At 43.8% G+C, this 12023-nt stretch overlaps 1 protein-coding gene across 2 annotated transcripts in view; it reads right to left on the minus strand.

Annotated features, from left to right (window-relative positions):
• Positions 1-12023, minus strand: part of jam3b (junctional adhesion molecule 3b) — a 94357-nt gene that overhangs the window by 69288 nt on the left and 13046 nt on the right. The gene's annotated exons all lie outside the window — the stretch shown is intronic.

A 12023-nucleotide genomic window follows, 5' to 3' on the forward strand; every position in this document is an offset into this window, starting at 1 on the left:
GTGGACCTGACCAGGTAGTCATGGAGGGAACGGTCTTTGCGGAAGGTGGAAAGGGGTGGGGAGGGAAATATATCCCTAGTGGTGGGGTCTTTTTGGAGGTGGTGGAAATGTCAGCGGATGATTTGGTTTATGCGAAGTTTGGTAGGGTGGAAGGTGAGCACAAGGGGCGTTCTGTCCTTGTTACGATTGGAGGGGTGTGGTCTGAGGGTGGAGGTGCGGGATGTGGACGAGATGCGTTGGAGGGCATCTTTAACCACGTGGGAAGGGAAATCGTGATCTCTAAAGAAGGAGGCCATCTGGTGTGTTCTGTGGTGGAACTGGTCCTCCTGGGAGCAGATACGGCGGAGGCGGAGGAATTGGGAATACGGGATGGCATTTTTGCAAGAGGCAGGGAGGGAAGAGGTGTAATCCTGGTAGCTGTGGGAGTCGGTGGGTTTGTAAAAACAGTCGGTGTCAAGTCAGTCGTCATTAATGGAGACGGAGAGGTCCAGAAAGGGGAGGGAGGTGTCAGAGATGGTCCAGGTAAATTTAAGGTCAGGGTGGAATGTGTTGGTGAAGTTGATGAATTGCTCAACCTCCTCGCGGGAGCACGAGGTGGCGCCAATGCAGTCATCAATGTAGCGGAGGAAGAGGTGGAGAGTGGTGCCGGTGTAATTACGGACAATTGACTGTTCTATGTAGCCAAAAGAAAGGCGTAGCTGGGGCCCATACGTGTGCTCATGGCTAGCCCTTTGGTCTGGAGGAAGTGGGAGAATTCAAAGGAGAAATAGTTTAGGGCGAGGACCAGTTCAGCCAAACGAATGAGAGTATCGGTGGAAGGGTACTGTTGGGGACGTCGGGAGAGGAAGAAACAGAGGGCTTGGAGGTCCTGGTCATGGCGGATGGAGGTGTAGAGGGATTGGATATCCATGGTGAAGATGAGGCGTTGGGGAAACGGAAGTCTTGGAGGAGGTGGAGGGCGTGGGTGGTGTCTCGAAAGTATGTGGGGAGTTCCTGGACTGGGGGGATAGGACAGTTTCAACGTAGGTAGAGATGAGTTCAGTGGGGCAGGAGCATGCTGAGACAATGGGTCGGCCAGGGTGGTCAGACTTGTGGATCATGGGAAGGAGGTAGAACCGGACAGTGCGGGGTTCCCGGACTATGAGATTGTAAGCTGTGGGTGGGAGATCTCCTGAGCTGATGAGGTTCTGTATGGTCTGGGAGATGATGGTTTGGTGATGGGGGGGGTGGGGTCATGATCGAGGGGGCGGTAGGAAGAGGTGTCCTCGAGTTGGCGTTTGGCTTCAGCAGTGTAGGGATCAGTGCGCCAGACTACACTGCGCCCCCTTTATCTGATGGCTTGATGGTGAGGTCAGGATTGGAGCAGAGGGATTGGAGGGCTGCGCGTTGTGAGGGTGAGAGGTTGGAGTGGGGGAGGGAGGTAGACAGGTTGAAGCGGTTAATGTCCCGGCGGCAGTTAGAAATGAAGAGGTTGAGGGCGGATAATAGGCCAGCGCGGGGTGTCCAGGTGGATGCAGTGTGTTGGAGGTTGGTGAAGGGGTCCTTGGAAGGTGGGCGGGAGTCCTGATTGTGAAAGTAAGCTCGGAGGCAGAGGCGGCGGAAGAATTGTTCGATGTCACGGCATGTATTAAATTCATTGATGCGTGGACGGAGGGGGATGAAGTGAGTCCTTTGTTGAGGACTGATCGTTCGTCCTCAGTGAGGGGAAGGTCTAGAGGGATGGTGAAAATGTGGCAAGGCTGGGAGCTGGGATCTGGTGTGAGTGTGGAGCTGGGAGTGGGGTCGCAGCCTGTAACTGGAGTGGGTGCAGTGGTGGAGTCATGAGCAGGGGTAGTGTTCCCCTCAGAGCTCTGGGGGGCGGGGATGGGGACAGTGGGATCTGTTGGGGGGGGCGTGTCAGCAGAATGCAGGTGAGTGGCGTTGGTGGGGGCGTAAGCAGTGGTGACCACAGCAGTGGCGGGGGCAGAAGCCAATGAGTGTGTGACATTAGCGATGATGTGAGGGGCGGGAGTGATGTCAAGTGTGGTGCATGAGGAATTGTGAGGGGCGGAAGTGGCTGTGGGAGTGGCCATGATGGGGGCGGAAGTGACATCATCAATCAGCGTGCAGATGGTGGCTGCAGCAGCCGCATGGCTAATGGCGTCCGAGCAGTTCCAGAGGCCAGGGGAATCTACGGGAATGTTGGAGGAGCACTGATTATGGAGGTGGGTAGATAAAAGTTTGTTGTACTTACAGTTTTTGTGTTTGAGATGGAGTTGAAATACTGTTTGTTGAGAGTATGAATTCTCCTGAGGATGTAGTACAGAGTGGGTCTTTTGCAATTCTGAGAGAGTGTGGCCCTCAGCTGAGGCAGGGCTGACTGTAGAGAGGTTAGGTGCCGGCGCATTGCTGCGAGCGTGGAGCGGAGGATATTGAAGGAGAACCGTTGCTGGTGTTTTTGAATCTGTAGTCTGTACTGTTTATCCTGTTCAGGTCCGAACTCTGCTGGTTTAAAGGTGGTCCGGAGTCCGTGTGGGATGAGTTGGTTACGGAGGCAGGCACTGAGGAAGCAAATGTGACCGTGGTAGCGAGTTTGTTTCAGGACATGGTTGAAGAGCTTCAGGGCAGAGGAAATGACTTGGGAGTTGCAGTGGGAGAGGGACTCCCTGAGATTCTTGTAGAGAGAGAGAGGAGGAAAACTTCTTCAAGACAGGCATCCTTGCAAGAGGATTCGCAGTAGGGTTAAAATCAACTAGGTAAAAACAATGACTGCAGATGCTGGAAACCAGATTCCGGATTCGTGGTGCTGGAAGAGCACAGCAGTTCAGGCAGCATCCGAGGAGCAGTAAAATCGACGTTTCGGGCAAAAGCCCTTCAAATCACATGACACCAGGTTATAGTCCAACAGGTTTATTTGAATACACCAGCTTTCTGGTAGGGGAATGGGTCTGGGTGGGTTGCGCTTCGGCGGGTCGGTGTGGACTTGTTGGGCCGAAGGGCCTGTTTCCACACTAAGTAATCTAATCTAATCTTTCTTAGCGTTGCTCCTTCATCAGGTATTGAAGGCGAGAGGAAGACTTTAGGCACAGAATTTGTAAGGAAAAGATCAAAAGGGTCATATAACTCATGCAAATGAATCGAGTTATATGACCCTTTGATCTTTTCCTTATAAATTCTGTGCCTAAGATCTTCCCCTCACATTAATAGCTGATGAAACAGCAGCACTCCAAAAGCTAGTATTTTCAAATAAACCCATTGGCAGATGATTTTTGACCTTGTCCAACCCAGTCCAAAACTGGCACCTCCACATCCATTTAGAAAAGCAGAGGCTCTTTGACATATAGAGTTCTTTGAAGTAAGTAATTTCTTATAATTGAGCAGAGAATTAAAATAATTGTCGAGTTATTGATATTCTAAACCATGAACCATTTTGGCAGCAAAACTGCTTACCTGAAAATCACTATTCTAATTCAACGACCTTTACACTATTATGGTCCCAGCTGACATTATTACCTGACAAATTAGATATCAGAATGAAATCGGACTTGATCATTTTTTTTGGTTTGGTCTCAACTAGGTGAGACAAATCTCTCAATGAAACACAATCAGGATTTGGTTTTAACAATAAAACAGAAATTTATTGTGCAAGACAACGGATGATAAGATGGAACAAACTGAAATAGTTACATACAACGCAAACTTAAAGTTTTCAAAACATGTTGGAAATATAATTCCATTAATTTAAAAAGCACTCCTCTACAGATCCCAAAATCATTCTTCGACAGTACTCGTGTAAGAGAGAGAGGGAGAGAGAGAGAGAGGGAGAGGGAGACAGAAAATCCCTTCCTCTATCACCTTTATCGGTTTAATTTAACCGACATCAACTCTCAGTCTGGAGAATCTGACAGCCTCTTCTTGGAGCCTTCATACATCTGAATTTAAAACTTTGCCAACAACAAAAAAAAATCCTTCAGGGTTTTTACCCAAAACGTCTGGTCTGGAAGCATTCCTAAACTCCTCACTGATGTAATCTAGATTTAAAACAAACCTAAATTGCTTTGTCCTCTTCTCAGGAACAAATGCTTAACAGATCCATTATGTGTGAAGAACTCTGCAGACTTCCCCAAACTGGCACTTAAATGATTTTCATCAAGTTATGGGTGTTCCCCCTAGCTTAATAAATAATTCCAGAATCTTCCATAAGAAAGCCTCATGTGCTACATTGAATACTTTGTTCATTCATAAACTCTACCAGTGTAAACAAAAACCTCATTAGCTGTTGGAGGCTCTTACACATTGAGAAGAAGCCAGCATAGCTACAGAAAATACAAGTTAATTATTAATTCTCTTCTAACATAGAAAAGCACCATATAATACTAGTTTGTATTTTAATATTTGAAATTGGACTTTTTAAAAAACTAGCTAAGAACGAGTAGTTAATATAAACAAATCACAAAATTTACATCACAAAATGGCAAACTTCAAGATTAGAAAAGTCACATTTGCACAAACCACTACAATCTTTATACCTAGGATGGAAGCAAAACTTTTAAGCAAACACTGAAAGCAGGAGTTGCAAAGATAATGGTTACTAATTACTTATTTAAATTTAAGATTATCCAATGTGAAAATTAAATTGTAAATACTAGTTGTTGCATTTATCTAGTACATGGTTAAATGTTTGATATCAAACCTCTCATGATGAAACATTCAAAATTATGTGTGTGTCTCTGGAGAGTAACTCAATGCTCTCTGTTTGTATATTTTGTTGCTATTTTCAGTTTTAGACTGTAGTGGAAACCAAGTTCTTAATAAGGTTCTGAAATGAGTCAATGTAAACAAACATCCTGGTGAAAGCTGAAGCTCACATTACAGGAAAAGTGCCTTCATAACAACGAGAGCTGAAGTCTCATATTGGGAAATAGTTAATCACTTTTGGTAAATTTTAATATTTTCAAGCACCACTATAACTAAACAAATCATTTAAGAAATCATGAAAAAAATTTAAAACTAGAAGGCTTACAACTTTTAGATCTGACATTTATCTAATCAAATTTCACCCTCCCAATAAAATGGTTGTCATTACATTTCATGTCAGATCACTACGCTATATGAGCTACTGGTCATGAAGATGATTGTTGGCATCATCATCAGTGCAGAAACTACAGGACTTGCTTGGTCTGCTGTGTTAAAAGATAACTAATTTCTGGTCTAACCCAAAAGCCTTCCATAAATAACATGATTTAACTTATTGTAGCAATAGTTTACATCAATATGATAGGCACTGTTACAGAGACTTCAAGGGGCAGGCTCTATTCCTTGAGAGTTGGGCAAGATTAGAAACTAAGGCAGCCAAATGAATTAAATTGCACATTGCACATGACCACACAAACTGTGTCTAAATAAACCAGCTGTGTTTTAAATGTGATTTGTCCGGTCTACCAGATTATTACTACAAATGTTATTCAATGGAAGTGATTTTCACTGTAGAGGTATCTAGATTTACTGGTGTGTTTGAATACTCTGTCATTCTTTATAGTAAAGCTGAATTTATCTGCTCCCTAATAACTTTAAGAATGGAAGCTGAAGAATAAGATTGATGTTAATTAATAACTTCTATTCTTTAAAATCAAAATAAAGGAATGATAGCGTAATAGACAGATATTGACAGCTGTCTTAGACTCAAGCACTGAAGAGGAAAATGTGCTATCATATTTATTTCAACACAATCTTCATAGGATGCTGCAGCTTTAAACCTCCCCTTCTGAAATCATAATATCTGTGCTCTACAGATTTTTGTATAGAAAATGCAGGGTTTTTTGATAATTGGTTGAGATATTTTAGTGATTTTCAATCAAAGATTTATCAAATTGGTCTGTCATCCTTTCAGACTTTTTTCCAATCCAGCTGAATGCATTGAGTATTTACTAACTCATTCATGGTTATTATTAGCAGTTTCAAAATTTGAGTAATGGAGATCAACCTCATCTAACCACATGAATTGGTTCAATGGAGCACTTCAACCTTCCCCTGTTTTGGGACCGCAGCACAAATAGGTCAAAGAAACCTGGCTTTGATTATCTTCGTCAACAGATATCTGGAGTCATTTTTAATAATTACATCCAGAATATAATCCTGGAAAAATGCTTGCCCTTAACATTATTCATAAAGTCAAGGATCCTAAACTTTTCTCTGATATTTTGTGGCTGTACAGGACACTAGTTTGACCACTTTTGGAATAGTGTGTGCAATTCTCATCTCACTCCTATCGGAAGGATGTTGTGAAAATTGGAAGGGTTCAGAAAAGATTTACAAGGATGTTGCCAGGGGTGGAGAGTTGAGAGATAGAGAGAGGCTGAATAGGCTTGGGGCTGTTTTCCTTGGAGCATAGGAGGCTGAAGGGTAACCTAATAGATGTTTATAAAATCATGAGGGGCATGGATAGGATAAATAAACAAGGTCTTTTCCCTGGGGTGGGGAAGTCCAGGACTAGACAACATAGATTTAAGGTGAGAGGGGAAAGATTTAAAAGGGACCTAAGGGGTAACTTTTTAATGCAGAGGGTAGTGCATGTATGGAATGAACTGCCAAAGGAAGTGGTGGAGGCTGGTACAATTGACATTTAGTTGCGTATATAAATAGGAAGGGTTTAGAGGGATATGGGCCAAATGCTGGCAAATGGGACTAGATTAATTTAGGATATCTAGTCAGCATTGATGAGTTGGACCAAATGGTTGGGCATCATCGTGGTTCAGTGGTTAGCACTACTGCCGCACAGCACCATGGACCTGGGTTCGAATCCCGCCTGTCTGCGTGGAGTTTGCACATTCTCCCAGTGTCCGCGTGGGTTTCCTCCGGTGCTCCGGTTTCCTCCCACAATCCAAAGATGTGCAGGTTAGGTGAACTGGCCATGCTAAATTGTCCAGTGTTAGGTGTGTTAGTCAGGGATAAGTATAGGGTAGGGGAATGGGTCTGGGTGGGTTTCTCTTCGGAGGGGCAGTGTGGACTTGTTGGGCCGAAGGACCTGTTTCCAAACTGCAGATAATCTAATCTAATCTAATCATCTGTTTTTGTGCTATATATCTCAATGACTTGATGTTGAAAGAATATCTGATTTATATTCAAGTTCTTTTTTTGACCTCCTAGTAGCTATCAGCTTTTAAAGTATTCATCGACATCTCTTTTTATAACCATTAATAATTTTTTATAGCTATTAGACTACTGCAAATATGCAGGCTGGTTTTTACTATAAGCAAAACACTCTATAGACTGTAGGGAAATAGATGGTGATATCTTGCAAAATGTCCAGATTATAGAGGAGGAAGTGGTGGATGTCTTGAAACTGTTAAAGGTGGATAAATCCCCAGGACCTGATCAGGTGCACCTGAGAACTCTGTGGGAAGCTAGAGAAGTGATCGCTGGGCCTCTTGCTGAGATATCATCGATAGTCACAGGTGAGGTGGCGGAAGACTGGAGGATGGCAAACGTGGTGCCAATATTTAAGAAAGGCAGTAAAGACAAACCAGGGAACTGTAGACCAGTGAGCCTGACCTCAGTGGTGGGCAAGTTGTTGGAGGGAATCCTGAGGGACAGGATGTACACGCATTTGGAAAGGCAAGGACTGATTCGGGATAGTCAACATGGCTTTGTGCGTGGGAAATCATGTCTCACAAACTTGATTTGAGTTTTTTTGAAGAAGTAACAAAGAAGATTGCTAAGGGCAGAGCAGTAGATGTGATCTATATGGACTTCGGTAAGGCATTCGATAAGGTTCCACGTGGGAGACTGGTTAGCAAGGTTAGATCTCATGGAATACAAGGAGAACTAGCCATTTGGATACAGAACTGGCTCAAAAGGTAGAAGACAGAGGGTGGTGGTGGAGGGCAGTTTTTCAGACTGGAGGCCTGTGACCACTGGAGTGCCACAAGGATTGGTGCTGGGTCCTCTACTTTTTGTCATTTACATAAATGAATTGAATGCGAGCATAAGAGGTACAGTTAGTAAGTTTGCAGATGACACCTAAACTGGAGGATCTTGACCAGATGGGCCAATGGGCTGAGAAGTAGCAGATGGAGTTTAATTCAGATAAATGCGAGATGCTGCATTTTGGGAAGGCAAATCTTAGCAGGACTTATACACTTAATGGTAAGGTCCTAGGGAGTGTTGCTGAACAAAGAGACCTTGGAGTGCAGGTTCATAGCTCCTTGAAAGTGGAGTCGCAGGTAGATAGGATAGTGAAGGCGGCATTTGGTATGCTTTCCTTTACGGGTTACAGTATTGAGTACAGGAGTTGGGAAGTCATTTTGCGGCTGTACAGGGCATTGGTTAGGCCACTGTTGGAATGCTGCGTGCATTTCTGGTCTCCTTCCTATCGGAAAGATGTTGTAAAACTTGAAAGGGTTCAGAAAAGATTTACAAGGATGTTGCCAGGGTTGGAGGATTTGAGCTATAGGGAGAAGCTGAACAGGCTGGGGCAGTTTTCCCTGGAGCATCAGAGGCTGAGGAGTGACCTTATAGAGATTTACAAAATTATGAGGGGCATTGAAAGGTTAAATAGACGAAGTATTTTCCCTGGGTTCAGGGAATCCAGAACTAGAGGGCATAGGTATCGTTGGGGGGGGGGGAGAAGATATAAAAGAGACCTAAGGGGCAACCTTTTCACATAGAGGGTGGTACGTGTATGGAATGAGCTGCCAGAGGATGTTGTGGAGGCTGGTACAATTGCAACATTTAAGAGGCATTTGGATGGGTATATGAATAGGAAGGGTTTGGAGGTATATGGGCATTGTGCTGGCAGGTGGGACTAGATTGAGTTGGGATATCTGGTCGGCATGGATAGGTTGGACTGAAGGGTCTGTTTCCATGCTGTACACCTCTATGACTCTAGCCACTTGCAGGCATCTTTCACCAGCCAAATATATTATTTGGAAATATGCCGTTCGTCCTGCCATATACCAAACTCCACTGGTTGCTGTGGACATTTCTGAAGGCCTACCACGAGACAAAGTCAGTACTCCAAAAACACACCAATGGTTCCCATAGGTCCCAACATCAACTTATTTTATACTTCTGTGCTGAAGGAGGGCACTTACGGAGGACTCAAGCAGTGTGGCAATATGGGCAGAGTTCAGAAATAGGAAGGGTGCGGTAACAACGTTGAGGTACAAGTATGGAAACATATTATGGAAAGATGTAGGAGCAACAGCATGGTGGCAATAGGAGATTTTAATTTTCCCAACATTGACTGGAGTTCACTTTGTGTTAGAGGTCTAAATGGAGCAGACTTTGTAAGGGGCATTCAGTATGTTAGTCGTTCAACTCAGGACGGGGCCAGACTGGGCCTGGTGTTGGGGAATGAGCCCAACTAGGTGACTGAAGTTTCAGTAGGGGATTACTTTGGAAATAGTGACCACAATTCCGTAAGTTTTAGAATATTCATGGACAAAGACTAGATTGGTCCGAAAGGAAGAGTGCTAAATTGACGGGTGGGGCAACTATAGCAAAATTTAGCAGGAGCTGGGGAATGTGGATTGGGAGCAGCTGTTTGAACATAAATGCACATTGGATATGTGGGAGGCTTTTAAAGTGGGGTTGATTAGAGTGCAGGGGATAGAAATGGCAGGATTAGGGAACCATGGATGACAGGTGAAATTGAGAGATTAGCTAAGAGGAAAAGGGAAGCATATCTTAAGGTCTAGGCAACTGAAAATAGAGGAAGCTTTAGAAGAATATCAGGAAAGTAGGACCAATCTGAAGTGAGGAATTAAGAGGTCTAAAAGGGATCATGAAACATCTTTAGCAAACAGGGTTAAGAAAAATCTCAGTCTTTTATTCATATAAATCTAGGAGAAAGGGTTGGCCAACTCAAAGACAAAACAGGAAAGTTATGCGTGGAATCAGAGAAAATGAGTGAGACTCTTAATGAGTACTTTGCATCAGTATTCACCAAGGAGAGGGACATGACAGACGTTGAGGTTAGGGATTGATGTCTGACTATTCTAGATCAAGTTGGCTTAAGGAGGGACAAAGTGCTGGGTATTTTAAAATGCATTAAGGTGGACAAGTCTCTAGGTCCAGCTGGGATCAATCCCAGGTTACTGAGGGAAGCGAGAGATGAAATAGCTAGGGCTGCAAAGATCCTTGCACATGGGTGAGGTCCCAGAGGACTGGAGAATTGCTCGGTGTTTAAGAAGGGTGGCAGGGATAATGTAGGTAATTGTAGACCACCTGGCGTCAGTGGTTGGGAAACTGCTGGAGAAGATACTGAGGCATAGGATCTATTTACATTTGGAAGAAAATGGGTTATCAATGAAAGGCAACATGGTTCTGTGAAGGTCATATCTTACCAACTTAATAGAATTCTTTGAGGAAGTGACAAAGTTGATTGATAAGGACTGTAGATATCATATACATGGACTTCAGCAAGATGTTTGATAAGGTTCCCCATAGTAGACTGATAGAGAAAGTGCAGTTGCATGAGGTCCAAACTGTACTAGCTAGATGGATACAGAACTGGCTGAGCCGCAGGAGACAGAGTCGTGGTGGAAGGGAGTTTCTCTAAATGGAGAACTGTAACCAGTGGTGTTTCACAGGGATCAGTGTTGGGAACACTGTTTTCTGTGATATACATAAATGAACTGGAAGAAGGTATAGGTGGTCTGATTAGCAAATTTGCAGATGATACTAAGATTGGTGGAGTAGCAGATAGTGACGGGGACGGTCAGAGAATGTAGCAGAATATAGATAGATTGGAGAAGTAGGCAGAGAAATAGCAAATGGTGTTCAATCCAGGCAAATGCGAGGTGATGCATTTTGGAAGATCCAATTCAAGAACGAACTATACATTAAGTGGAAAAGACCTGGGGAAATTGAGAAACAGAAAGATCTGGGTGTTCAGGTCCATTGTACTGTGAAGGTGGCAACACAGGTCGAATGGTCAAGTCTGTACGTGGCATGCTTTCCTTCATCGGACGGGGCATTGAGTACAAGAGTTAGCAGGTATCGTTACAGTTGTACAGGATTTTGGTTCAGTCACATTTGGAATACTGTATACAGTTCTGGTCGCCATATTTCCAAAAGAATGTGGATGCTTTAGAGAGGGTGCAGAGAAGATTCACCAGGATGTTGCCTGATATGTGGGCGCTAGCTATGAAGAGAGGTTGAGTAGATTAGGATTATTTTCATTAGAAAGACATAAGTCTACAAAATTATGAGGGGTATAGACAGGATGGATAGCAAGAAGCTTTTTTCCCTCCAGAGTGGGGGACTTAATTACCAGGGACCACAAGTTCATGGTGAGGAGGAAAGTTTAAGGGAGATGTGTGGAAAGTTCTTTACGCAGAGGGTGGTGGGTGCCTGTAAGTGTTGCAAACAGAGGTGATAGAGGCAGGTACAATAGCACCATTTAAGATGTATCTAGACAAATACATGAATGGGCAGGGAGTAGAGAGATACAGATCCTTAGAAAATAAGTGACAAGTTCAGATGGATAATGAGGATTGGTGCAGGCTTGGAGGACTGAAGGGCCTGTTCCTGTGATTTTCTTTGTTCTTGTTCTTCTGCATGCCTACCACATAATTACAAAAACATGTATTTACACTGACAATATTGCTTTTTCAACTGGGGTAAAGTCCTTCGAGGATGTGGGAGAGATGTTAAACTTTGACTTATGAAAAATGGTTAAATGTATCTACTATTAGAGATTGCAACTAAACATAGACAAGTCCACTACTTCTGCATTCCATCCTGAAAACTGCAAGGCACACAGCACCTTAAATGTCACCCGAGAGAAAACAAAATGCAGCAGAAGCAAACTTCTACCTATCATGGCGTGACCCTTGATAGCAGAATAGACACACCGCAAGTGACTCAAGTCACCACACAAATCTGTCTTCACTCAGTAATAATAGAGTCGAAGAGATGTACAGCATGGAAACAGACCCTTTGGTCCAACCTGTCCATGCCAACCAGATAACCCAACCCAATCTAGTCCCACCTGCCAGCACCTGGCCCATATCCCTCCAAACCCTTCCTATTCATATACC

Source organism: Chiloscyllium plagiosum, chromosome 35 (assembly GCF_004010195.1).
Source record: "Chiloscyllium plagiosum isolate BGI_BamShark_2017 chromosome 35, ASM401019v2, whole genome shotgun sequence".
Taxonomy (NCBI): domain Eukaryota; kingdom Metazoa; phylum Chordata; class Chondrichthyes; order Orectolobiformes; family Hemiscylliidae; genus Chiloscyllium; species Chiloscyllium plagiosum.